We start from the raw sequence: 11,163 nt of genomic DNA on the forward strand, positions 1-11,163 counted from the left end.
GATATTCAAGATATTGTTAAATGAAAAGATTATATGAAACACTGAAATTGGTACTAGAGAGAGCTCTAAGATAGGGATATAATCTCTAGAAAGACATATTTTGTCTCCTATTAATGGGATCACATCAAATGCCTAAGGCAGAAAGCAATGTGAAGAGTTGTTTAAATTTTCTTTCCTTTTATGAAGACAATTCCAGAGCTTTGTTTTAAATAGGTAATTACATATTCTAAGTCAGAATCACTTACATCTTTGTTCTTCATTTCATAGCTTACAAATGAAATAAATTTAGGACAGAAGATGAGACTCTAATCAAGCTCTTAAGAGCTTCCCCTCCTACTACCAGTACTACTTCTGGTATTGTTTCTACTACTGCTACTGATGCTACCACTACTGATGTTAACATTATAGTGTTCCTCAACATTATAGAGTTGTTAACACATGCTGACATTCTGTCGGGCACTTTACTTAGCTGATTTATTTCGTTGAACCCAAAAAAGTTCTATAGGTGAAGAAGTTGAAGTGAATTGATTGTTAGAAAAATCAAGATTATTCTCCTAGTAAAATAGTTTATCTCTTGGCTCTCTGGGAGTTGAATTTTGACTCTGCCAAGTTATCTAAAAATTACTTTGGGTCATTTGACCCCATTCTGGGCCTCAATCCCCTCTTCTATTAAATGCAAATAATAGGGTCTGCTACATTGGAAATGCTGTTAGGATAATGAAGGAGTTATTAAAGAGAAAACACTTTGAACCAAGAACAAATGCTACCTATTATTACTTAATATGATCTGCCTTAGGTCACAAAGCTTTGTGTGACATAATTAAGCAAAAGCAATTATCCCACAAAAGTTGAACAGATGAAGCCTGATTATAGTATGCTAGCTCTGAAAATATTACAGCCAGTGTATCTAAAATAAATACTTAATCAGAGCAGAAATCTTATTGCTTCTTGAATGGGAGTGAGAAACTCAGCCAGTCCCAGAGACCTGTAGTAGTTGGAGTGAAGTTTCTGGAAGGGCACCTCCTCATTGGAGGGAGCCTGAATACTTGCTTGGCAGAGGCGCTACATGATGCCAAAGCCGTCACTAATGAAGGTGTCTCCAACACTACCCACATGTTTGCATTTAATAAGTGCAAGAGGATTTTACTTGTTTGCGTATCTGATCAAAGCAGAAAACCTTACCATATAAATAATATTTAACTTTATTGAAATTAAGAATTATATAGAAGAGTACATAATTTGTTAAGAGTTCCTTCTTTAGGAGGAATTTCTCTTAGTAACAATTGCATCCATGAACATAAGTATTTTTATTTGTGCTTATGGATGTGCCTAGTGTGTACATCTACCTGCTATGTGCATATGTGTACATTTATCTATGTGTATGTGTATGTTTGCAGGTATGCCTTACACATTTGCTAATTAATAGTCCTTTACATAAATGCATTAGATTTTTGGTAACGGACTTTTTCATAACTACATGTTCACGATGCACATTTGTAATTTCAAACATGATTTATGTTAAATATATTTTCTTAACCATTTTTACATTTACAAGAATAATTACAATTTGGTTTATTTATGAGGGAATTGAGGTTTAGGGATTTTAAGTAATTTACTGCAGGTCACACCCCTGTAGGTCCATGTGGAACTAAATCCTATAACTTTTGATTTGTGCTATATCTAGCTTACTTTTTTCATACCTTGTTATTACATTTTAAGTTAAATAAACATCTCTCTCTCACTTTCCTTCTCTTAATTAGTGAAGTAATTAGGTTTTCCTATAGGATAATAGACATTATTATCACACTCTTGCTATATATATATATATATATATATATATATATATATATATATATATATAATATGCATATAAAACTATACACAATTTATCATACTTTGTTTTCAAGCAAAGCTGAAATAACTTAGATTTAGATAAATTCAGTAGCATTTATCAAGCATCTATAATATACCATGTAGTCAGGATATACTCTTGAGGATAAGAATCTCACTATCTTATACTTAAGATAATTGTAATAGTAAAGCTATATTCGATATGATAGATCAGGGAATGGCTCTTTTATGACTTTTGCCATGATGATTTTAGGGGACTGTATTCATCTGATATGTTTTCTCACAGAAGAATGGCATCCCCCTCCCTTTTAATATAAACTCCATGGATAAGATAATTTAGATTAGACATCATAAAACCCATGATTTTGCCCCTAATATTACATACTATGTATAACTCCAAAGGTGCTTATTATATGGTTCTGAATGAGTATAAGTTATCTAACATTTTAAAATGCCAAACTCTGCATTCTAACATATTAACATTGAGCTAATAGATTCATTTTAGAGTGTGTAAGTTCTTTATTCTACAGAAAAGTCAACTCATAACAAGTTATGTGAAATTAATTTACCAAAATCACAAATTGAAAGAGACATCAAAGTATAGTAATATATGAAAATGCCATCCCACTGTCAATGAAGAGCTAATAATGAAATTATAAACAGTATAAAATGTAATTTGACTCAACATAATTTAAGTGAACATTATTAATATCTTTATTATTAATAATTAATATTATTACTATTTTTATTGGAGTTCGATTTGCCAACATATAGTATAACACTCAGTACTCATTCCATCAAGTGCCCCCCCAGTGCCCATCACCCAGTCACCCAGTTACCCCATCCCCCTGCCCACCTCCCCTTCCACTACCCCTTGTTCATTTCCCAGAGTTAGGAGTCTCTCATGTTTTGTCACCATCTGATTTTTCCCACTCATTTTCTCTCCTTTCCCCTATAATCCCTTTCACTAATATTTATATTCCCTGTATGAGTGAAACCATACAATGATTGTCCTTCTCCAATTGACTTACTTCACTCAGCATAATACCCTCCAGTTCCATCCACGTCGAAGCAAATGGTGGGTATTCGTCATTTCTAATGGCTGAGTAATATTCCATTGTATACAAAAACCACATCTTCTTTATCCATTCATCTTTCGATGGACACCGAGGCTCCTTCCACAGTTTGGCTATTGTGGACATTGCTGCTATAAACCTTGGGGTGCAGGTGTCTGGGCTTTTCACTGCATCTGTATCTTTGGGATAAATCCCCAGCAGTGCAATTGCTGGGCTGTAGGGTAGCTCTATTTGTAACTCTTTGAGGAACCACCACACAGTTTTCCAGAGTAGCTGTACCAGGTCACATTCCTACTAACAGTGCAAGAGGGTTCCCCTTTCTCCACATCCTCTCCAACATTTGCTGTTTCCTGTCTTGTTAATTTTCGCCATTCTCACTGGTGTGAGGTGGTATCTCCTTGTGGTTTTGATTTGTATTTCCCTAATGGCAAGTGATGTGGAACATTTTCTCATGTGCTTGTTGGCCTGTGTATGTCTTCTTTGGTGAAATTTCTGTTCATTGTCTTCTTTGGTGAAATTTCTTGCCCATTTTATGATGGGATTGTTTGTTTCTTTGCTGTTGAGTTTAATAAGTTCATTATAGATCTTGGATACTAGCCCTTTATCTCATAGGTCTTTGCAAATATCTTCTCCCATTCTATAGATTGTCTTTTAGTTTTGTTGACTGTTTCTTTTGCTGTGCAGAAGCTTTTATCTTGATGAAGTCCTAATAGTTCATTTTTGCTTTTGTTTCCCTTGCCTTCCTAGATGTATCTCGAAAGAAGTTGCTGTGGCCAAGTTCAAAAAGGGTGTTGCCTGTGTTCTCCTCTGGGATTTTGATGGATTCTTGTCTCACATTGAGATCTTTCATCCATTTTGAGTTTATCTTTGTGTATGGTGCAAGAGAGTGGTCTAGTTTCATTCTTCTGCATTTGGCTGTCCAATTTTCCCAACACCATTTATTGAAGAGACTGTCCTTTTTCCAGTGGATAGTCTTTCTTGTTTTGTCAAATATTAGTTGACCATAGAGTTGAGGGTCCATTCCTGGATTTTCTATTCTGTTCCATTGATCTATGTGTCTGTTTTTGTGCCAGTATCACACTGTCTTGATGACCACAACTTTGTAGTACAACTTGAAATCTGGCATTGAGATGCCCCCGACTCTGGTGTTCTTTTTCAATATTCCCCTGGCTATTAGGGGTCCTTTCTGATTCCACACAAATCTTAAGATTATTTGTTCCAACTCTAGGAGCTTTTGGTAGTGTACATAATTGTCATTCAGGTTCACATGAGGGCTTTTGTGCTTAAGAAACCTTTAAACATTCATGGGTGCTTACACACACACTTCATAGTATGCAACTGTAGATACAGGACAGGGTACCCACAGTAAAAAGTCTTTTTTTAGAAAGGAAAGAAGACGGAAACCATAGCAGTCACTGATTCACACCATTGATGGAATCTTATTGACATTTTGTGAAAAACTCTGCAGTTGAAAAAGTCCTTTAAGTAGAAACTGGATCTGTTTTCTGAGGTAATTCCATTGTCATTGTTCTGCACAACTCCTGCTCTGAATTGGAAAGTTCTTTTTTGTTCAATATCCTCATTGGAGATCTGAAGGGGGTTTTGCAAAGTACTCTCTGGGCTGCTTACTTGTCAGTGAGGATTAGGAGTTCTGAGGACTGATTATCAGTCATGAACTTTTGGGACAATATGAATTCCCTTGAAAATTTTTGAGACTGTTAGTCCTTTTGCTTCTATAACTATCATGTTAACATACAGTCAACACCACCGAATTTCTTTCCTAAACATAGAACTCATATCTGTACATTTCTTTGCTGCTTCCTCAATTCCGTGTTCCCCCTTTTCTGATTCTCTCTCTCTCCCTCTCTCCTTTCTGTCTTAATCTGGTTTTTGTCAAAGGGTTTACTCCCTGTGTTCAATTTAGAATTATTAATAGACTTCTATTCCTTAAAATATTTGTTCATCTCATTTTCTCCTATACTAAATCCAGAAACAATGAACTTTTCTAACTCTGCAACTACCCAAATTTTCTGGAATCTCTCTTTCCTTCCATTTATCCTCTCAAAGCAAATAATTTTTAGCAGAGCTCATCCTTTTTGTTTAAAGTCTTAACATGGGAAGTAACTTCTAATACACACTAATATTTCTCCTTTTTTCACCGCTCTCCCCTTGAACTATAGACTTCTAAGCACTTGGTCTGCCTTTCAAGTTATTACAAGCAAGAGCTTCACCAACTATTTTATCATCAAATTAAATGGATCTCTATTATTCTAGTCTCTAATTGATATTTTCTTGTCATCTTCAAATGCCATAGTTTATATTTTTGTTACAGCAACATCCCACTCCAAGGTACTAATTCTTTCATTGTTTAGCATAGGGTATTCTACAATAGGTAGACCCAAAAGTTGTAGTGGCTTAAACAACAGCCTGAGGTGGATGTTTCTGATCTGTAAGCAATTGTCTTCTTTGCAAAGACCTGTTTTCTTCTGGCTTCATGATCTTCTATGGTCTTGTTATCATTACATCCAGCTGACAGGGGAAGGAGCATGGAGGCATGTAGAGAGCATGTATATCTCTTATAGAGCTTGGCCTCGGAATGATAGATAATATTTCTGTTCATATCAGGCACATGGCCATATCACACTGCAAAAGAAGCTATGAAATATAATCTAAATGTGTGTGAGGAAAAAAACCAAATGAATGTTTGTAAACATTTATGCCTGCTATAAGGTCTGTGTGACAGATTCCCCATGGTTAAAATAGTGTGGCCGCTAAAAATAAAATTATTTTATGTATTATTTAAACTTATTTTTTTTTCCTATAGGAGGATAAAGAGGGTGAATAACTGATAGAGAATGGTTATGTGCTCATCTTATTATGGTTTTGTTTTTGTTTTTGTTTTTTTTTACCATTTGGATAAATTGTAGGCTCCTTTAAGAATGGACTCAGGGTCTTACATTTCGAGTCTTTATAGTGCCCTAAGCATAAACATGACAGCATAACAGTACTAAATAAATCATTGTTTTTCTGTTCACTATTGAATGCTCTAGAGCAGAGTTTAGCAATTTTTTTTTTTTAATATGGCCAGACAGTAAAAAATTTAGGCCTTTCTAGCCACATGGTCTCTATTGCAACTATGCAAATTTGTTTTAGTGTAAAAGCAGCATAGACAATAAATAAATGAATAAATGTGTCTGTCTTCCAAAAATTACTTTATTTATAAAAACAGGCAGGGATGCCTGGTGGCTCAGGGACTGAGCATCTGCCTTTGGCTCAGGGCGTGATCCCAGAGTCCCGGGATCAAGACCTGCATCGGGCTTCGTGCATGTGCTCCCTCTGCCTGAGTCTCTGCCTCTCTCTCTGTGTCTCTCATGAATAAATAAATAAAATATTTTTAAAAAAACAAACAGCAGGCAGGAGGACCCTAGAGGTAATTATCATTTTGCTCTTACCAGTTGCTTGATACAGGGCAACTTGCTTAGACTCTCTGAGTCTCTGAATTCTAATGCAAAGTGGAGAAAGCTATTGCCTATAGGTAGTTTTAAATATGTGATAATGTGAGAATTGCCAGTCACAGAGCCTTGAACAGAGGAGCTTCTCATTCAGTAGACACATATCATCACATTTATTCCATGGCAAATGTTTATAGGTGAGAAATTAATTTTGAATGTCTTCCTAGTCTATTGATAGTATAAAGAACATTGGAGGACTGAAACTATTATTTTTCTTTTTATTTCTCACCATGAGTTTGATAACGGATGCTCAATAAATATTTAACTAAGGACTTGAAGATGAGTGTTTCTGTGTTGTCACATACTAATCACATGAGGACCCATAACATTGCTCTGGAACAGTGATTCTTAACCTTTCTGATTTTATATTCCTCCCATTACTACATCAAAGAACGAGGATCTCAACATGATAGAAAGAAAAGGACACTTTATTCTGAGAAATATATAGAGATGTTTATAGACCTTGTGTTGTTTCATTTATCATTGATGGTAAATTTTAAGGACAGGATTACTGCTTTTGTATTGATGGGAACCAGTTTTACAGCTCTGGCTTTAAAATAAAATGATTCTGTTCAGTTTTGAAATGTATATAGTTTCGTAATGATATAGATGAGAAAGAAAGATATTGCCATGGTAACTGTGGAACCCAAAGATAATAATAATTTTTAAATTGAATCATATTATTGTCAGGTGAAGTTGGCAGGAGAAATCTACCATACTGGATAAAGGATATAACAAGTGAAGGATGGTGGATTGTTAAGAATTCTTTTGAAAAACTTCAGCCCATTAAGACATTTTCTTGTTCCTTCAGGGTGAGGCTTGTAGTTGGTTAATCACAACTCTGTAGAGAAGCTGAGAGAAAAAAAATTCCATATTCCTTCCTAGATTTGAAATTCATGTGATGGCTCCATATAAGTACTTAGTGTGAATGGAATTTTGAACTTGGAGTAAAGAATACTCCCTTTTAAATGTATGAAAAAAATGATTGTTACAGTTAATTTTTTTTCAGATGTGATTTAATCAGTATTTGAAGTACCACCATATTCCAAAAGCAGTGTTGAGTAATTAGGGTATCAAGTGAATGAGATTATTTATATATTTGAGATTCTAATGTACTAGTGGAACAAACAAGTAGGTGCATTTAATACAATGCTACCAGCTATAGAGATGGAGATAAAGTATTATTAGCAAAAGAACAAACACTAAGTTCAAATCAGGTATTCAAAGGTTGATGTGTGAAGTGAGTCCCAAAGATTGAAGATATCTTCCTCCAAAAATTAAGATGGGAAGGAAATTCAGAGAAGGAAATTCCAGGAAGACATATAGAACAAAACCCACTGATGTTTCTTATGTATTGCTTCACCTTTCCTTGAATTTGCACATTGTTTTTCTTCGTTTGTAAATACCTTTGTTGCCTCTTCTCTACCTGTTAAAAATCATTATTCTTCAAAAATCAACTCAGATCTCTTCTATTTGTGAAAGTTTCTCTATCTTTCATAAAACACTGAATCAACCTTCCCTTTGTTCAACAAATGTTATGCTTCTGTTATAACTCGACATCACTCTGTTTGGCAAATATTTTTTCACTTGCTTTTTTTTTTTTTTCTCCTTAAATTAGAGGCATCCTGGGATCCCTGGGTGGCGCAGCGGTTTGGCGCCTGCCTTTGGCCCAGGGCGCGATCCTGGAGACCGGGATCGAATCCCACGTCAGGCTCCCAGTGCATGGAGCCTGCTTCTCCCTCTGCCTATGTCTCTGCCTCTCTCTTTCTCTCTCTGTGACTATCATAAATAAATAAAAATTAAAAAAAAAAATTAGAGGCATCCTATGGACAAGCATCACTGTTGGCAAACAATTGATCATCAAATCTTTGTTAGTTGTATAAATAAACAAATATTTTCTTATTCTCTTTTGAATAATAGTCTCTTATCTCCAACTAGATCATTGGCTTCTTAGTGGAAGTCATAATTTCTAATTATCTAATGTCTAGTTTTTGCATCATCTAATGAATTTAATATATCATTATATAGGTCAGTGCGTATCTGTTATAAATATTAAGTGGATTACTTCTTGATTTGATTATTTTCATTGTGTAGAATCACATGTCAATCAAGTGACACTATTATTCCTTTTTTTCATCACATTATTTAAAACAATGGCTATCTAAAATAGATTTAAAACATTATCAAGGTACTATTTTAAAAATCCAGTGCATCCTTTTATTTGTTAAAGTGATATTGTAGTTAGTCATTTCTTATTTGTGAGCAATTATAACTTTATGGCAACCAGAATAGTATTAAATTCTGTCTCTCACATTTTTTCTTGCTTCTACCCAGAAATTAAAAACTGTGAAACTATTTAGGTCCAGACCAGTAAGAAAGTCTTAGAAAAAGATATGTGTATGTTTATATATACATACACTCCCTTTTAAGGTATGAAAAAAATGATTGTTACAGTTAATTTTTGTAAACATAAAGTTAATATTAAAATATAAACATCACCTACTTAGACCTTTCATATCTGAGAATTTACAAATATCCCTCCACCTACAGCATTTACAAACCACCTCATTTATAGGATTCACACAGATCATTTTATTTGACTCTACCAAGACTCTTGTGGGTTAAGTGTAGCATTTATGTTTTAACTTCAATTTTAAAGATTATAAAAAGGAAAGAGAAGTGATTTGTCCAAGGCCACACAGGTAATAAATGGTGGTATCAGCTTTAGAACCAAGATCTTCCTAAGCATTTCTCATTCTGTGTGAATTATTACTATAGTTAACATCTGGAAGAATGGTTTACGGAATTCAAAATAATATCCTGGAATCTTGTCAATTACTTAAAGATATTACCTGGAGAAGGAACATGATATACTGAGAGAACAATAGGTAAAAATTCAGATGGTGAGAATTAAGGCCCTGGCACAAACTTTAGTGATGCTTCTAACCAGGTGGAAGTCACTTGATCTGTTTTCATATCTAGAAAATTGATATGGTAGTAGCTTCCCTAACCATACCCAAATTGCTGTGAAGATCACAGAACTTTATAAACTATAAATCATTGTCTAGTCATAGATTATCATGATAAAGTTCTACAATAATAAATTCAGAGGACAGTATACCCTGCCTTGTGGTGAAATACCTGTTATGCTTTTATATAGTAGCTAGGACATACAAGTTCTAACTTTGGCTCTGCTACAACTTGACTGTATGTCTTTGAAAAGTTCCCATAACCTCTGTCTGTTTCCTGATCTGCAGTATTAGGATGAACTATATAATCTCTAAAGCCTTTTCCGTGTTGAAATGTATGATTCTAAGTGAATCCAACCATACTTTTTGGCTTAGACTCCCTAATCATCAGCAGAATAAATTGCAGAGACAGCTGGCTGGTGTTAGGGGTACAGTCTCTGGCCACAGAAGTGCATAAACTGAGGGGAGCACATAGTCATCAAACAGATGACAGAGCTCTCATTAGCAATGTGCTGAAGCTAGTGACATCCAGGGACAATGGCAGCTGGCATTTTCTCCATGTTAGAATGCCTGTTCAATTAGTTTTTCGGTCCTAGTTCAGTCTGAACTCACCCTCTGAAAAATCAAGAAAGTGTTCTTTGTTTAATAATCAGAGTCAGGGCAATAATCATTAAGTTAACACTTTATAGCATGTCTATTGTGTGTATGCCAACATGCTATGTAATGGTAAAAATTGAAAAAACCCTTCTGTTTCGGAAGGAGCATGTGTTTTGATACTGAAGAGCTTTGAATTTGGGGCCTGATTTCTTGCTCATAGGCTGTATCTCTTTTATAAATTGCCCTTAAGTTCACTGACTTACTTGACAAAAGTAGATACCTGTTATGTGTTGACCAAAATAGATATTATTTGATTATATCATATTTTCTCTAAGTTTCTTCAGAGAAAATGGGATTAATAACACCCAGTTTATAGAGTGGTTGTGAAGATTAAGTGAAGTAAGAACGGAAAGACCTTTGCATGGTGATTACTCAGTAAATACCCCCTTTTCTTGCACAACTCTCCTACTTTTCCTTGTATTCTAGTGTGAGGGAAGTATTGAAGACATTCGCCAGCACAGATTTAAAAGTAAAATAGTCTACATAAATAAATAAATCATATTAGCAAAAGGAGCAGTTAATTCAGATTGAGAGATGAGTATGATAAAAACAAAAAATACAAGTAACTGAAAGCCACTGATGTGACCACTTTGGTTAGAGAGGTGTATAAAGAAGCCAAACATGGTGGAAGCCCCACATCCCCCTGTTCTTACTGTCCATCACGACAATGAGATGTATCAAAACTGCTAACATGAACACACTTGGAAGGATTGCTCAAAATTGAAAACTACTCTAGATTAGAATTAAAGAGAATGTGTTGGGGAAGTACCCATAATGACTGAACAGCAGGATTTTTTTGTGTACTGTTTTTTTAAAAAGAAAAATGGCATTACCTAAGAAAGAAAACTTTTAGGTGAGAGTCATAGAGATCCAAGTTCAAGTTATACCTCTGATACTTGGATGTTGTGAAAACAGGAACAAGTAATTTAATCTTTATAGTCATCAAATGCTATCATCTAAAAAAAAATGGAGATAAAAATACTGATTTTGCAGAGTGATTGTGAGGATTCAGTGAAATTATGTAACCAGTGCATTGCAAGAACAGACTACTGCCACAGTGTAGACTACTGCCACAGTGTCCAAAATTTAGTAGATACT

General features: G+C 34.8%; 1 protein-coding gene across 1 annotated transcript in view; it reads left to right on the forward strand.

Annotated features, from left to right (window-relative positions):
* The window catches only part of TENM4 (teneurin transmembrane protein 4), a 2,722,049-nt gene that overhangs the window by 27,653 nt on the left and 2,683,233 nt on the right, over window positions 1-11,163 (forward strand). The gene's annotated exons all lie outside the window — the stretch shown is intronic.

This window comes from Canis lupus, chromosome 21 (assembly GCF_003254725.2).
Source record: "Canis lupus dingo isolate Sandy chromosome 21, ASM325472v2, whole genome shotgun sequence".
Lineage (NCBI taxonomy): Eukaryota > Metazoa > Chordata > Mammalia > Carnivora > Canidae > Canis > Canis lupus.